General features: G+C 41.0%; 1 protein-coding gene across 1 annotated transcript in view; it reads left to right on the plus strand.

Annotated features, from left to right (window-relative positions):
• Apoltp (Apolipoprotein lipid transfer particle) overlaps positions 1-17,512 on the plus strand; it is a 2,338,027-nt gene that overhangs the window by 1,177,198 nt on the left and 1,143,317 nt on the right. The gene's annotated exons all lie outside the window — the stretch shown is intronic.

The following is a 17,512-nucleotide window of genomic DNA, read 5'->3' on the forward strand; positions in this document are numbered from 1 at the left end:
AGAAATTGGAAAGATTTTTGGAAATGTCGGACACAGAGGATGGAGCTTTTGGAGGTGAAGGGCAGGTGCAGCGGGGACTGGCGGAGACAGGCGCACGCAGGCATCCGTAGAAGAACGCATCGACCAGCTAGGCCGTATGATGGAGGTGATGATGCAGCAGAACGCTGAGATGAATAATCACATGGGCGAAGTGCGAAAGGTAAGGGAGGATATATCCACTCTTAGCAATCGTGTCGCTCATGTGGAGACATCTATGCGCGCTCCTGCATCAGCTCCTCCTCCGAACACGTCCACGCCAGGACAAAATCGGGATGCCACCACGAACCTGCACAGAACCGCGAACCACACAGATACAGGCAACGGTCACTCCAGCTATTCTGGGCGAAAGAAAGTAGATTTAGACAAATGGCACCTTAAGTTCGACGGGTCAGCAAAGGGGATGACGGTGGAAAGTTTTGTTTTCAGGTTGGAACGAATACGCGTACAATACCAGTTGTCTTATCAGCAGTTGTTTTCCGATTTCCACTGTCTAGTTTCAGGGCCCGCTCTCAAGTGGTATTGGCAGGTGCTGGAAGATCACGCCGATGATAGGTCGTTTGACTATTTTGTGTTGAAGAGGGAAATTTTATCTCAATTTAAGTCGGCAGAGTCAGACTACGAGGTAATACGCGAGATCATGGAGCGGAAGCAGCATCCCCAAGAGAGCTTCGACGAATACTATGCTGGCGTCTACGACCTAACGTTCCGACTGAGGCAAAGAATCCCGGAGAATGAGCTGGTCAAAATTATTAAGGGCAACCTAAAGTCATATCTGGCCAACCTGACATTCGCGACAAAGACGGAGACATTGGCGGAGTTGAAGGCCGAATGCAAAAGGGCGGAAAAGTTAATTAAGGAAAACAGGTCCAGGGCGAAGCCAGTCAGCGAATTAGGGACAAACAACGTAGATTGGTCAGAAGGTCAGGAGAGTGAGTTTAACATAGAGGCGTTCAACAAAGACAATAGGAATTTAGGTGTTAGTAAGAATATGTCTCGTGCCCCTGTCACACAAAACCATCCTAAACCCAAAATCCCAACCAATTTTCCCAGTCCTGTCGCAAGTTCGTCGTCCAATGCCCATAGTCAAAATGTTAGTCCTGTCCAAAACCAATTGTTTTGTCCCTCCCCGTTTCACCTTATGTTGTGTTATGCTTGTGGCATGCCGGTGGATTTCTATTTGAAGAACCCGGCAGAAGCAGCAAAAGGCACAAAGTGCAAGTCGAATTTCCACTTTATGAAATGCTTTGCGTGTGGAGGTGATTCGTCCTTTTGTGTTTTTAAACCAGAGGCGGGAAACCGGGCGTTGGCAGAGATGTCCGGGAGCTCTGCCTCACACCAGGATCGCCCGGGGAATTAATTGGAGATAGGCAGATAGAAATTTTGAAAATAGATAGGGTGAACGAGGTAAAGGAAAAAGTAGAAGAAGAGAAGAAAGTTGAGCCAGTTAGAGATAGTATAGATGTTAGGAAGTTGAGGTATGAGGAAGCAAGGAGAAGAATATTCTGCGAAGAGATCAAGGCTAAAAAGAAGAAGAAAAATTTCGAAAAAATACGGAAAATGCGGGAAAAACACAAGATTTTCAAGAGGATTAGAAAAAAAATTATTTCGACCATAGTTACTGTGCAGGGTGATAATAGGTTGTTCGCCAAAGCGGAGATCGGTGGACGCGAGGTGCTCGCGCTCTTAGATTCCGGGGCCGTGGTAGCTTCTTGGGGAAAAACGCCCATAAATTACTCGAAGGGAAGGAAAGCCTGATTCTGCCGATTCAGGGTCAAAATGTGAAGACAGCCAATGGGGGTGAAACCGCGGTTGTTGGTGTAGTGACTCTTCCAGTACTCTGGGACAGTACCACTCGGGAGCTGGAATTTCTTATAGTGCCTGGACTGCAACAAGAGGTCTATCTAGGGATCGATTTCTGGAAAGCCTTCCAGGTTAATGTAGTCAGTAGGGGGCCCCAAATCCAATCAAAGGTTTCGGTCGTATCATAGCTTACTCCTGCTGATGGTGATTTATCATTCGATGCGGTGCAACATGATTTTAGTCCCGAAGAAACTGTAGCTTTGGATCGTGTAAAAGCACAGTTTCCTTCCTTCGCAATATTTGGGTTGGGTAAGACCGATGTAGAGGAGCATGTCATCGATGTGACGGATGAACACCTTCCTGTGAAGCAGCGCCACTAGCCTATTTCTCCGGCTATTCAAAAATTAATATTCGCAGAACTGGACAGGATGTTGGAGATGGGCTTTATTGAAGAGAGCAACAATTGCTGGAATTCCCCCGTCTCACTCGTCATCAAAGGAACTAAAAATCGCCCGAAAATTAAATGATCGCACCATCAAAGACGCCTACCCACTCCCACATATAGACGGTATTCTAAGTCGGCTTCAGAATACCAGGTACATATCTGCCATTGATTTAAAAGACGCGTTTTGGCAGATACCCTTAGAGCGAAAGTCCAGGGAGAAAACTGCTTTCACTGTACCTGGTAGACCTTTGTACCATTTCACAGTGATGCCTTTTGGACTGTGCAACGCGGCACAGCGAATGTGTCGTTTAATGGACAAGGTCATCCGCGCTTATCTTCGTGAATCTGTGTTTGTTTACCTAGATGATTTACTGGTTTGTTCCGAGAATTTTTCGTCCCATTTAGATATGTTGTCCCGTGTTGTAAAATGTCTTCGTGATGCGAAGTTGACGATAAACTTTGAAAAGAGTAAGTTTTGTTTTAAAGAAGTAAGATATCTGGGTTATGTCGTAGACGACAGATGTATCCGTACGGATCTAAATAAAGTGGCAGCGATGCGAAACTTCCCCGAACCCCGAACACCGAAGCAACTCAGACGGTTCCTAGGGATGACTGGCTTGTACCGCAGATTCATAAAAGATTACGCGACAATTGCAGCACCGCTGCACGACTGCCTCACTAAAGACAAAATAAAATCTTTTAAAATGACGGACGAAGCGATGCAAGCATTTGACTGCTTAAAGCAAAAATTAATATCTGCGCCGGTGTTAATACATCCGGATTTTGAAAAGCGCTTTTACGTGCAATGTGACGCATCCACGGACGGAGTCGGAGGGGTACTCTTCCAACTAGACGAGGACGGAAACGAACGACCGATTGCCTACGTATCTAAAAAAGTAAATATGGCACAGAGAAATTACAGTATCACGGAACTAGAGTGTTATGCAGCGGTCCTGAGTATAAAGAGGTTCCGGCCTTATATCGAGGGATTGCCTTTTACGGTAATAACTGACCATGCCAGCTTGAAGTGGTTGATGGGTCAGAAGGACTTGTCTCGCCGGCTGACAAGGTGGAGTTTAAAATTACAAGGCTTCAATTTCGGCATCCAGCACCGTAAGGGCGCCCAAAATGTAGTTCCGGATGCTTTATCCAGGGTCGACATGAGTGATATTTTAGTAAACGACAGAATATTAGACATCGACGTAAATTCACCTTTCTTTAAAACGACTGAGTACCACGAACTCATAGACACGGTGACTGCGAACAAGGACAAATTACCGGAACTGTGCGCATCTGATGGATACGTTTATAGACGGACGCAATTTCACAAGGGGGAAGGGCTTCAAGGAGACCATGCCTGGAAACTCTGGGTACCTACTGTACTTCGTTCTGGGTTGGTGGAGGAATCGCACTGCTCGCCTTCTGCAGGTCACGGAGGTATACACAAGACCCTTGCGCGCATCCGTGAAAGATACTACTGGCCGGGACTTGTGGCAGATGTAAAAAATTATATTAAAAGTTGCGATACCTGTAAAGGCAACAAAACCCAAAATGCTTTCCACAAACCGTTGACGGGAAAACAACATGTTACTGAACGCCCTTTTCAACGTTTATTTTTAGATTTTATGGGTCCATACCCACGTACATGTGATGGTAATGTTTATGTGTTTGTGAGTTTAGATCACTTTTCGAAATTTGTGTTTTTGAAACCCATGCGTAGGGCAACCTCAGCTGAAGTTGTAAAATTTTTAGAACAGTATGTTTTTCATGTGTTTGGTGTACCGGAGTATGTACACTCTGACAATGGCAAACAGTTCGTTTCAGAAATGTTTACGTCATTTTTAGCAAGATACGGTACGACGCATGTAAGAACGGCGTTCTACTCGCCACAAGGCAACGCGGCAGAAAGGGTCAACCGATCAATATTGCAAATAGTGAGGTCATATGTAAGCGAAAACCAGAAAAATTGGGACAAACACATTATTGATGCGGCCTTTGCATTACGAAGCGTCATCCATTCGGCGATTAACACATCACCGTATTATGCGTTGTTTGGTATGCCCATGGCGCAACATGGTGCATCGTACGAATTGTATCGAAAATTAGGCGCAGTCAAGTATGTCTGCGAGCTAGAGTTAACATCAGATAAGCTTCAGGCGATTAGAAATAATATCATGAAAGAGCTGAGGTTAGCCCACGAACGTAGCAAGAAGGTATATAACACTCGAAGTAGGGATGTGACGTTTTAGATTGGACAAGTGGTATACCGCCGAAATTTTAAACAGAGTTCACAAATCGACAACTATAATCCCAAACTTGCCCCAAAACAAGTAAAATGCATAGTACTTAAAGTAATAGGTAACTCGATGTATGAACTCGGTGATGTTAGTGGAAACAGAATCGGGGTATACCATGCTAAAGACATATTTGTGGCATGATGTTAGTTAATGTTCAATGTTGCATGTTATTTATTACTAACCTTTGTGCCTGAAAAACTTGACCTTTAGAAAATTGACATCCATCGTTATTTTTTTGTAATTATTTATTCAATTATTTTAGGTTTTATTGACCTGTTAATGTAATTATACCGTTTTGACATTACTTTTATTTAATTATACATTCCCAACTTGACATATTAATCCATTTATACATTTGCAACTTGACTAATTTTCTTCAATCCGTGATATAGTTTTAGTTCAAACTGTGATATAGGATTAAGATGCCCATCTGTGATACTCTAGGTTAGTTTTTGCTCGAGAACCCAGTGACGTTTGGTTTAGAATTTTTTGTAATTTATTTAATTTTTTGTGGTGTAGTAAATATATGTTGTTGTATTATATGTTTTAGTGAAAAGTTAGGTAAGAAACGAACTAGAAGCCCGGCATTAGGTCGTGGGTCGAGGCCACACGTTAGCCCTGTACTTATAAACCAACCCAAGGCTGCGTTATGAATTCCTTTGCGCACACGCTCCATGATGCAAGCACCATCGGCGGATGCGAGCCTGTAACGACAGCCTTTGAGGATTTTTCTGACGACACGTAATCGGGTATATGAACAGATGTGTAAGCAACCGCTAACCAAATCTCCTTCTCCGCTTTACGATATTAACAAAGCGGATGTTTGATTGTGTGAGTGGTTTGAACTGTTGCTTGCACATATGTGTATATACGAGCCGGGGCGAACGCGGATTGGTTCAACCAAAGCAGGAAGGCGATTCGTGACTTACGGTGTCCTAAATACCGCAAGGATTAGTGGGTATAAAAGGGGGTCCCGCTAACCAACAACATTCAAAATCGAAATGTCGCGATCATAACTAGTGCCAAAAGTGAAGTGAAAAGTTTTATATTCAAAGTGCGTTTTGTTCACCTTAAAGTGTGGGTACGCGAGTGACAAAATACTTTTTTAAAGTGCGGTTTCACGCGAAAAGTAAACGCGAGCGAAAAAAAAATAAGGGTGAATCTTGATACCAGGGAATCCTCTCTAGGTGCACCGCAGAGCAAGGAGTATCGCCACCACTGGGCGTGGAAAAATCCCCGCAAGGAAGCAGCAAAGTCACAGGTAAGCCAAAGTGTGAGATTTGAAATTCCTTTTTTTTTTTGAGAAACCTTTGTGTTTTTTTTTACCCGCGATTTTTTTTACACCTTTTTCCTTTTATTAGAACATTATTTTTTTTTGAACCTTGGTTTAAATAATTTTGTTTGAAATAACATTTTTTTTGGTAAACTTTTTGAAGCAGGAGAGTTGTTAGAAAACCATTTTATTTTGTTGAATTGGTTATAGAAAAAAAAACAAAATTAATTGAGGTAAAAATGGTTTCGAACCGTTAGATCGGCTCAACCTAAAATCTACCTCGCGAAGGTAGATTTTTTCATAAAATTTTCTTTGGCGCCTTTACACAAAAATCATTCCTCTGTTATCAAGCTAAACATTTTTGACCCAAAATTCCCTTTGAAATTTTGAACGTTTTCGTTGTGAACAATATTTTTCATTGTATTCCCGTCGAAATATTTGTTGTTAACTTTTATTTTATTGGATTTTTATTCGATCGAATTTGGTGTGTATTTATAATTCATAAATATTAAAATATGCATAAGTGCACTTACATATACATATGTATATACTTATATATGTACACGAGCACATATGCAAACAAAAAGGTAGATTAAAGAAGAAGAGGAAGAAAATATCGGATATAATTGAAATATTTTTTTTAAGTAATTTTAAATTTGGAAGAAGAAAAACGAAATAGCTAACTTTAATCTTAAATACAAAAAAAAAAAAAAATGTTAAGCAAAAATTCGTAAAAATAAAAATATTTAAAATAATATATACGTTCTCTTGTTACAGCGCACGAAGCCAGCCGAAGGCCGCGACTTATTTTCACATAAAATTTACACAAAATCACACGGAAAAACATAAAAAAGATACAAGTTATTTGATCGAAGAAAACACGCAAAACAACAACAAACACCAACCACACATACAAAAGGGGTCAACTGTCAAATTAAGGGATTGGGTTCTGGCCAAAAGGGCAGCCAACGAGGCTATATTGGCCAAAAGCATCCGAAGGAATTAGCGCCAAAATTCCGCAAACACATACACAAACACGCACACACAACATAATCCAAGAGTCACCAACATCACACAAACAAGAAAATAAAACCATACCCGAACATCAAAGGCAAGGCACGCAACTTCACACTATACACATCAAACCACCACACAAAAATGTAACACAACCTAGTTAACACCGACTTCGCAACCGAGGTCAGCCTGATATAGATAGCAGCAAAAATAACATTGCACGCAACCGCAGAAACATACAACGTGTTGCTAAACACGGCTACAAAAACAGCACTCATCAACATTTGCTCACCACACCTCCACACGCCAACTCAAAACACAAAAATACCACAATACACAGCAACATTGGTAACATTATGAATCCACCACCACAAAAATATCAATACATGTAACACGCAACATCACTCACCAGCAACAACGGAGCAGAGAATCAGCAACATCACTGATTGAGCGAACGGGAGAGCCGATGAAATTTCCCCCACTGGCGCTCTCATCATCCCACCTGCCCACCACTCCGATAAGTCATTAGGGCGCACCAGGAAAATTTAAGAATTTAATCACACAAAAATATTATGCATTTTTTTCTTCTAAGTAATCACATTTGCGTTTTTTTTTTTCTTGTTTAAATTTTCATATTTTTGTAAAATTTGTATAAGAATCGAAGCTGTAAGATAGATTTTTTTTATTTTTACAAAATTTATTTGCTTTTGAATTTTTTTCCACTGATTGCGTTTTCTTTTTAATTAGTTTACATAAGCAGTCACTTGTGTGCAAAAGGTCATAAGTAGGCTTCAGTTAGATATTCTATTTGGGATTTTTCTTCTGCTTTGTTTACAATAAACATTTTTAGACTTTTGTAGTAGAATTTTTTTTCTTAATTAAATTAATTGAGTTAGTCACATCTAATGAAACTTACTCATTCCACTTTTGCACAGAAATTTCTTTTATTTTTGTAAACATTTTTTTTAATTTGTCAAAGTTATGAATTTTAATTTGTTTCTTTTGATCATCAACGAGTAACATTTTTATGGAGATTTTTTTTTGCAGTGAATACATCTGCTCACGGTCACGAACTTTAAATTCAATTAATATTTTCTTTTTTTCACTTTTTGTGATTGCACTTAACCTTTTTATTTTTCACTTAATGTACTCGCGCGATTATCTTTTCTTAAATTCTTTTATTTCACAAAAATTCATAATTTTTACGTCCGCGCAACCGAAGTAAAAATCGGAACTAAAAGAAAACTTAAACATCAAAAAGACCAAGAACTAACTGTCCTTGATCTTGTTTATTCGGTCAATGCCCTACTAACTGAGTACCCTACATGTATTGTTGTTGTATATTTTTCTGCACTTTCAGCTTAATACGCCGTCTTTGGTACCAAACCCGGTTGACAAAAGCGAGGTGAGTTCACGCTAATATAATAACATATATACACCACAGGTACATATATTTATTTTTTTTAATAACTAAACGTACACATATGTATGTATGTACATATTTAGAAGAAATTGAATTTGCATACATAGGCTTTGTGCAAGGAATAATAAGCAAGATCAGAATTTTTGAAAGTTAATTTATAGGACTTAATTGAATAATGATAAATTATAATTTTTTTTTGCTTTTGAAATAAAATAATTAGAAATAACTTTTGTTGGGGTAAGCTGTCAATTGATGATCGTTAGAAGAATTGAATTTCGTTTCTTTGGTTAAACCATTAAGTTAGAAAGATTTATTTTTGGATATTTAAATTTTTACGTGAGTTGTTTAGGTCCGAGACCTAAATATTTCGGCCCACCCTTGTAAATCAATCCGCATACCTGTTTCTCCTGTAGACCAATAGTTTCGCTTTAATATATATGCACTAACACAAACACGAATTTGTGTTTGCCGCTATGAGCTTTTAGCACCGGAGCCTTGTTAAGGGGAAACTTAACGAAGGCTCTTGTGCTGAGGGTTCAGCGCCTTTTTGCAATTGCTTTGGTTTTTCTTGGTTCACGACCGTCAACGGGAGCAATTCTAGCCTTCCAGCGTCAAGGTAAGAGAACATTTATTCGAAACACAATTTTATTGTTAAATGCTTATAATTTAAATCATTTAAATCACTATTTGAATATCTTAATTCGAAACGCAATTTAATTGTTACCTCATTATTCTTGAATTCAATAAAATCCTTACTCGAATATATTTACTAACATCTTTCATATTTTTTTTAACTTTTCTTTTCACTGGTTCAATTTTCCATTGGCGATTACGTGGGAGATTCGAATATTTCACGTAATCATTTGGTCCTTCCGAAGCCGAGAATTTAACAACAAATCGAATTACAGTCCACAACAAACAACAGCAATTCAACAATAGCCCAATTTGGAAAGCACTCAAAGCGACCGAAGGAAAAAATACATTGGTAGAAGCATCTGGAGCCATCTTGCTGAGAAGAAAGTGGAAAAGTAACCCCAAGGCAATTAGCACCGCAGAGCACAACCACACGGCAATTCCGAGAAATCACAACAATTTTACAACGAACTTATAAGGTACGTGGTTTCTTAAATTCGGGCACGTGTGTGATTCCCCTTTTGATTAAAAAATTTGATATAATAAAGTGGCAAGTTATTATTTAACGCGTACAGTGACTTTTGTACACTTCCCTTGACGTTCACTAACAGCGGTGATCACAAATTGTGCATTACGTGCACACACACACACACCTACTCAAAACAATTTTCTTAAAATCCTCACAAGTGAGAAGATCCTCCGGTCACAGTATTGGTACGGGTTAACATAGCCCCAAAAATCGAATATCACTTCACCGCTGCTGCAACACATTTGCAGAAATAAATTTTAGTTAGTGGAAAGCCATCTTATTGGCATTAATTCACAACTGAAACTTTATTTGACATCACACGGTCAGACAGCGAAGCGAACAAAAGTCACTTAACAGCGTAATAGTTGAAAGTTCTTCTAGCTATCCACATATATACACATTACACTTATTGTTGTTTTGGGCGGGAAAGTTCGGAATATTTTTAATACAAACTCGCTTTTCATATTGCCGGAATATACGTCGTGATTCCTGCACAGTCCACAAATTCGTACGTAGCGGCGAGTGTACTTGCAACTCAAGGAACACCTTAAAAAGTACTAGCGCTGACGTACAACAACCACAAATACACGACGTGAAACGTAACGTGCAACGACACTACAGTTGCCAAAACCTTTGAAGGATTCATTTTCGGCATTTTGTCAACCACACTTTCTTCACACATTATCCACTGGTTGGCCAGTTCTGCCCCCTTTTCTTACTTTCACACGATTTTTTATTAAACTTTGCGCACAAGTGGAAAACACTCTCTACATTTTCCGTCATAATTAACTGGTCGGTTCTTTCAAACTAAGTAGTAGTTGTGCCACAGTCCATAGGAGGGTGTTGCACTTTAATCACTTTTAACACATTACACAAATATCACTTGGGTTCGTGCACACACCCATTTAGTTAAGTAGGGTGGCACGATTGTAATAACACTTCCGCGACAAAGAGAGTGTAGCAACTCTCAATCCCTAGGATATTGATCAGTCATCTCATACACGACTCTCTGCAAAGGCAAATTTCATTAAATACTTCGTGTTTAACAAGTTCGTTTTCCATTTAATAAGAAAATGGAGAGCTATATCCGCCAGGCAGATGCAGTGGCAGAATTTGAGGTAGATTATAATGCCATGCCCACAACTGAGCACAGTAAACACTCCTTAAAACTTCAAACGGAGGAACTAAAAGCCTTGTGGGAAAAGACAAAACGGGCATACGACGATCTTCTGAGTTCATCAGACCTCGAAACAAAGGACATAGCAGCAGTTAAAAAGAAACATAAAGCCACTTATTTCAGTTTCTTAAAATGCCAAGCGGCAATAAATGAGCTAGCTGAAAAAATATAAAAGTTAGAGAAAGAAACAGATTCCGTGGGTCGCGAATACAGCGTACGCCTGCCTCCTTGTGACACAGATGTCTTTAAAGGAGATTATATTTCATGGCCGTCCTTCAGGGACATGTTCAGCGCCATTTACATACTTAATAAACGCCTTATCCCAGTCGAAAAGTTGTATCACCTCAACCAAAAGACACAAGGGGAAGCGAAAGAAATAGTGCGACGATGTCCACTAACTAATGATGGGTTCCAAACAGCTTGGAAGAATTTATGCGATCGCTATGAAAACAAGCGTATCTTGGTAAATGCACAATTGAAAATTTTGTTTAATTTAAATGCAATTGACTGCGAATGCGGTAGCTCGATCAAAAAACTGCAACGAGATATAAACAATTGCATCTCAGCGCTTCAGTGTCATCAAATTGACATATCCAACTGGGATGCAATCTTAACATATTTATGTTCCACTAAACTGCCTGAAACTACATTGGCTTTGTGGGAACAAACAATAGAAAACAAAACTGAAATCTCGAAATGGGTTGATATGGACAAATTCCTGACGAATAGATTCCAAACATTGGAAACCGTCACAGGGCTGAAAGGAAAGCTCCCTAAAAATCCATCCTCTCGATCAAGCGCGGAAACACCATCGAAAAAGCTGACCTTTCAGACTAGTGTAGCCAAACCAACATGCAAGATGTGCAAAAGTGCGGCACACAGAATCGCAAAGTGTGAGAAATCCTTACGCCTGACCCCAAGCAGTCGCATTGAACATGTGAAGAGCATACGAGGGTGCTTGAATTGCCTATCCGCTGGACATACGGTTTCTAAGTGTTCCAGCACATATCGTTGTAGGACGTGTCAGTCAAGACACCACTCACTACTCCACCTTCCAATTCAACCCCAAGCAAACGATCCACGGGATTCATCTGACAACGGTCCATCTACATCCAGACAGGCCCAAGCTAGGCACGAAACTGAAACAGAAAACACTAGGGTTAATAACGTAAATTCATGTTTCGCAAATTCAAGCAAGGGAATACTACTAGGCACAGCGAGAGTCAATATACAACATAATGGTGTTAGCTTCTCAGCAAGAGCGCTAATAGATTCGGGGTCAGAGTGCTCATTTATAACCGAGCGACTCAAACGGCGAACTAAGTTGCCTTCCAAAAGAGTGAGTGCCCAAGTATCGGGCATTAACAACACGATTTCGGCACAGGTAAAGGAAGCGTGTCCCATACAACTGGGTTCATCAATAAACCCTCTAGTTACAATAAACACCATCGTGTTAGTCTTACCCCAACTAACAGGAAATCTCCCCAGCTGCCATGTAGATCCAATGACAAGACAAGCGTTCCCTGATCTTATTCTTGCCGACAAAAGATTCTTCGTGAACGAACCAGTCGACTTGGTATTGGGAGGAGACATATATCCTCAAATCATGTTAGGCGGATTGAAAAAGGATGTGTTAAATAATTTGATAGCGCAGGAAACCGTATTCGGGTGGATCCTGACAGGTCGATCAGACTCGATAAACAACACCCAGAATATAGTATCATATTTCAATGAGGTTACACTGTCAAAACAATTGTCTGCGTTCTGGGAACTAGAGGAAATCCCAAAAAAGAGGAGTGAGCACGAGGATGATAAATACTGTGAAGAACACTTCAAATCCACCACAGTAAGAAACAGCGACGGGAAATACGTAGTTTCTCTACCATTTAGAAAAGATGTACGTTTAGGGCCATCATTAAAAAGCGCATGTGCTCAATTTTATCGAAACGAAACACGTCTTGGAAAAAACCCAACCTTACAAACAGAATATAGTAGGGTCGTATCCGAGTATGAAACATTGGGGCATATGAAACAATTAAGAAACATAGCGTCAGAATCGACAGACTGCTACTTCCTTCCGCATCATGCCGTAATTAAGGAGGACAGTACCACAACCAAAGTACGAGTTGTATTCAACGCATCGTGCCCCACGACAAATGGCAAAAGTTTGAACGATGCCCTCTATCCAGGTCCCATTCTCCAAGCCGATCTTACTGTATTGATACTCCGGTGGAGATTGTTTAAATACGTCTTCAACAGCGATATTGAGAAGAAGTATCGTCAAATATGGGTAAATCATGATCAAACAAGATATCAGCGGATCGTATTCCGAAAAGATCCAAAGGATACAATAAGTCTGTACGAACTTAAAACAGTAACTTTTGGGGTGAACTGTGCTCCATACTTAGCAATACGGACATTGCATCAACTCGCCGATGACGTGGAGCACACGCACCCAATGGCAACAGACATTCTGAAGAATTATATGTACGTAGAAGACGTACTCGCCGGCGGCCACAGTATTGATACCGCAATAAAGGCAAGAGATGAAATAACCGAGGCACTACAATCAGCAAGATTTTCATTAAGAAAATGGACGTCGAACTACAAGAAAATTCTACAAGGCATACCGAAATCATATTTGCTAACAGAGAACTTTTTAGAATTTGAAGATACCAGCATGGTGAAAGCACTGGGCATAAGGTGGAACGCGCACGCTGATTATTTCTATTTTACCGCGAAACCAATAGAAAATTACAGCGCCACTACAAAGCGAAGCATACTCTCAGAGATTGCTAAGCTTTTCGACCCTCTTGGCTGGTTGGCCCCAGTGATAATAGTCGCCAAAATCGTTATGCAAAAGATCTGGTTAGAGGGTACAGGATGGGATGAAGCCGTGTCACCAACTACACTTAATCGCTGGCAAGCATTCACGCAGGAATACATGCGGATCAACGATCTGCGCATCCCGAGGTGGGTTCATTTTACGGAGAGAGACAAGGTCGAAATACATGGATTTAGCGATGCCTCGGAAAAAGCATACGCAGCTACGGTTTTTCTTAGAGTTCATGAAAAAGGCCGAACCCACACCAACTTGCTTATGGCGAAAACCAGAGTAGCCCCAGTTAAAACCATTTCGTTGCCACGACTAGAGCTCTGCGGTGCCGTTCTGCTTGCCGAAATAACAGAATCGGTTATTGAAAACCTAAACCTTGCAAATCGAGAAGTGTTCCTCTGGACAGACTCAACGATAGTTCTCGCATGGATCCGGACGCCACCATGCTCGTGGTCTACCTTCGTCGCCCATAGAATAACCAAAATCATAGGAAAGGTAGGAACCAAGGTTTGGCGTCACGTCGACTCAGCGTCAAACCCGGAAGACTTAGCAAGCAGAGGACTGCCAGCGTCTGATTTAATAAACAACTCTCTGTGGTGGCAGGGCCCTTCCTGGCTGCAAGAAGACCACGAAAACTGGCCAGCGCAAGAAGGCGATTATAATACGAACCTCGAGGAAAAAAGGGTACGAATTCACGCAACGACCCAACAAACTAGTTCTAACTTTCTTGATAGGTTCTCCGATCTGTCTCGAGCTTTACGAGTAATTTCCTATATTTTCCGATTTTTTAAAGCAACCCACCCGAAGACTAAATCATCCGGAAAACCGAGGTCAAAATCACTTTCTCCACTCGAAATAAATGAAATAACTCAGCGCTTAATAATTATTTCTCAGAATCAATATTACCGCGAAGAATACCATTGTTTAAAGGAGGGGAACCCATAAGTGGCAAAAGCGAAATTCTACCTCTCAACCCCTTCATAGATGAAAATGGCATCATCCGAACAGGGAGGCGACTCGGCGCCTCCAGTGACCTCCCCTACAACGAACGTCATCCTATTATTCTCCCTTACTCCTGCAGGTTCTCTTGTTTATTGGTTCAATTTATCCATTCTATCTCATTGCACGGGGAAAATCAGCTGATGTTACGCCTCATCCGCACTCAGTACTGGATTCCCCGCGTCAAAAATATGATTAGGGCTGTCATCCACAATTGCAAGGTCTGCACAATGTACAAAAAGCGTTCGCAAACGCAACTTATGGGAATACTTCCTAAGGAACGCGTTTACCAATACCGGGGTAGACTTCTGCGGACCATTCGACATCAAGTCATACAGCGGTAGAGGATGTCGGACTTCAAAGGGTTATGCCTGCCTATTTGTCTGCTTCGCCACCTAGGCCATCCACCTTGAACCGACGAGCGATCTTTCCACCGGATCCTTCCTAGCCGCTTTCTCCAGGTTTGCTGCCAGACGAGGCTGTCCGAAAAACATATATTCTGATAACTGTACTAACTTCGCAGGGGCTTCGCGATCGTTAATATCAGAACTCAAAGCATTTCTGCAAGAAACCAAAGATCGTACCATCTCAAGATATAGCCACCAAAACCTGGCATAGCATTTCATACCCCCTGGCGCTCCTCACGTGGGGGGCCTGTGGGAATCTGGGGTTAAAAGTTTTAAAACCCATTTCAAAAAGATCGCTCTGGATCACAAATACACTTTTGAGGAGTTTGGCACCTTATTGTGCCGAGTAGAGGCGTGCCTCAATTCAATGCCCCTCAGTCCTGCGTCCAACGACTCCTCTGACCTGGAACCGCTTACCCCCGGTCATTTCCTCGTTGGGGGGCATCTGTTAGCTCCTCCCGAACTGGACACTACAGAGACCCCGGCCTCCATCGTAAACTGATGGCAGAAACTTAAAGCCCTACACCAAACCTTCTGCAAAAGGTGGAAGACCGAATATCTCAGTGAGATGCAAAAGCGGGTTAAGTGGCAACGATCGCAACCCAATCTCAACCTAGGCGACTTAGTAGTCATTCGGGAAGACAACCTACAACCGAACGAGTGGAGAATGGGAAGGGTCGTCAAATTGCACCCTGGTCCCAATGACCGCGTGCGTGTCGTCGATCTGGATACCACCAAAGGGCAAACAACACGCCCCATCGCTAAGTTGGTGCTATTACCAGCGTCCAGCAGCGAGACAGACACTACACCCGCTTAACCCTTCAGGACCCACGATCCGCAGAGAAATCTCAATTCCTGCTACCCACTCCGAAGTGCCGAACCATAAAAGTAACAAAATCTCCATAATACAAATTATAAACCCGCAGATTCATCCCATCACAATTGCAGCATCTCCCAAAAGTACTTCTCTTTAAGAAGTAAATTCAAAAAGAAAGCTTATTAATTTGCCGACTGACAACCCGAAACCCTCTCCTTTCGCCGATGAGGTTAAACCGGCTTTTGTGCATCACAAAATTAAACTATGATCGTTAACTATTCACCAATAAAGTGATCAAACTTACACACAATACTAAACGAAGACACTGAACTCAAGCGCTACAATGCAAAAGAAGAAATATTCACAATTTATCCAAAACGGTATTAAAAAGGAATAATTGGGGATATGAAAGGAACCAACAAAATATATATATATATATATCGCATACCGAAGAGGGATACTCAACCATCTTATCGACCCTATTATACGCGACCACATTTTCAGCAAACTATTTTAATAATTATATTTGCGGGAGAGATTTGCAAGCAAAATCCCACAGGGCCATGCTTAATAATCTGTTTTCAAGATTGAATCCTGACAGTGTTAAAGGATTTTCGAAGGAAATATATATGGTTCACTTTCGCACTAACTGGTGCCCAAGATATTGTTTCGTCCGATTAAAAAAAAAAAAAATACGAACAAAACAAAAATGATATAAGGGATCCCCATATATATTTAACTCACATAATCCGTGCCGACAATATATTAACGATAAATCAAGATAACTCACGATAATTCTGTTGTTTGAATTTGATTTTCCAGATGTAGAAAGCAAGAATCCGCGTAATCTTGTGACCTTTGTGTACAACTATTGGCGTCTTTCAGCTGAGTATTCGAGGGCATAATACTGATGAAATCCTGCCATTAGAAAGAAAATAATAAAGTAAATTTACAGTTTTCAGCCAATAACATCAAGACAACAAAGAACAAAGCTACGGACAATGAGGTTACGAGCCTGGTGCTCCACTCACATTCCCAGGCTTTGCTTTATGTTTACGTCATAATTCCTTGTGTACCATCATTATTTCCCTGACGTTTTCCTCATGGCGAATTGTTTCCCCTTGTGATCGTGAGCATAAGTGAAAAAAGGGCGCATCGTTCGTTCCATGAAGAGGGCAGCATCCACATGATGAAAACGTTGCAAGAAGCACTCTCGAAATATATGCTTTACGTATTTCTCGGGCTGATTGAGCACTCTGACCTTCGTCACATTAAAAATATCATTCCAATCTTCAAATTGCTCCGCGGTCTTGAATGGTTGTGTTGGGATTGCACGCGATTGTATGCTAAAAAGTCTAAAACTGGTTGACTATCTTCGGCACACCTTTCACCTCAACAGGACCAATGGATTCCTGCTTTGTCGCCGTAGATTCTTTGACCGTTGATTTCGTATTCAAAATTATTTCAATTCATTTTCGCGTGAGTTAAAAAGAGGCATAAGCTGCGTTAGGCGAAGCACAAGTATATTTATAAATGGCTTACGTCATATGTAGGTGAACTTGGCAGTCATCCAACCTTTAACGTATACATATTTTTACTCTTTACCGTTAAAGAAAAGCAACCTTTCCATGATAACAACTTTTTCCTCATTCGATTCTTTGGTCAACACTACATCGGCGCCATCCAAAGTAACACAAAATCCCTCTAAGGCAGTGGGCATGTTTTTGACGTGTTTTGCGTTCAGCCAGTAATTCTTCAGTAAGAAATTCCTCCAGTGCTTTTTCAGCTTTGCTATGCATATGTTTCGCACCGCCACAACCGTA

Source organism: Eurosta solidaginis, chromosome 2 (assembly GCF_040869045.1).
Source record: "Eurosta solidaginis isolate ZX-2024a chromosome 2, ASM4086904v1, whole genome shotgun sequence".
NCBI lineage: Eukaryota > Metazoa > Arthropoda > Insecta > Diptera > Tephritidae > Eurosta > Eurosta solidaginis.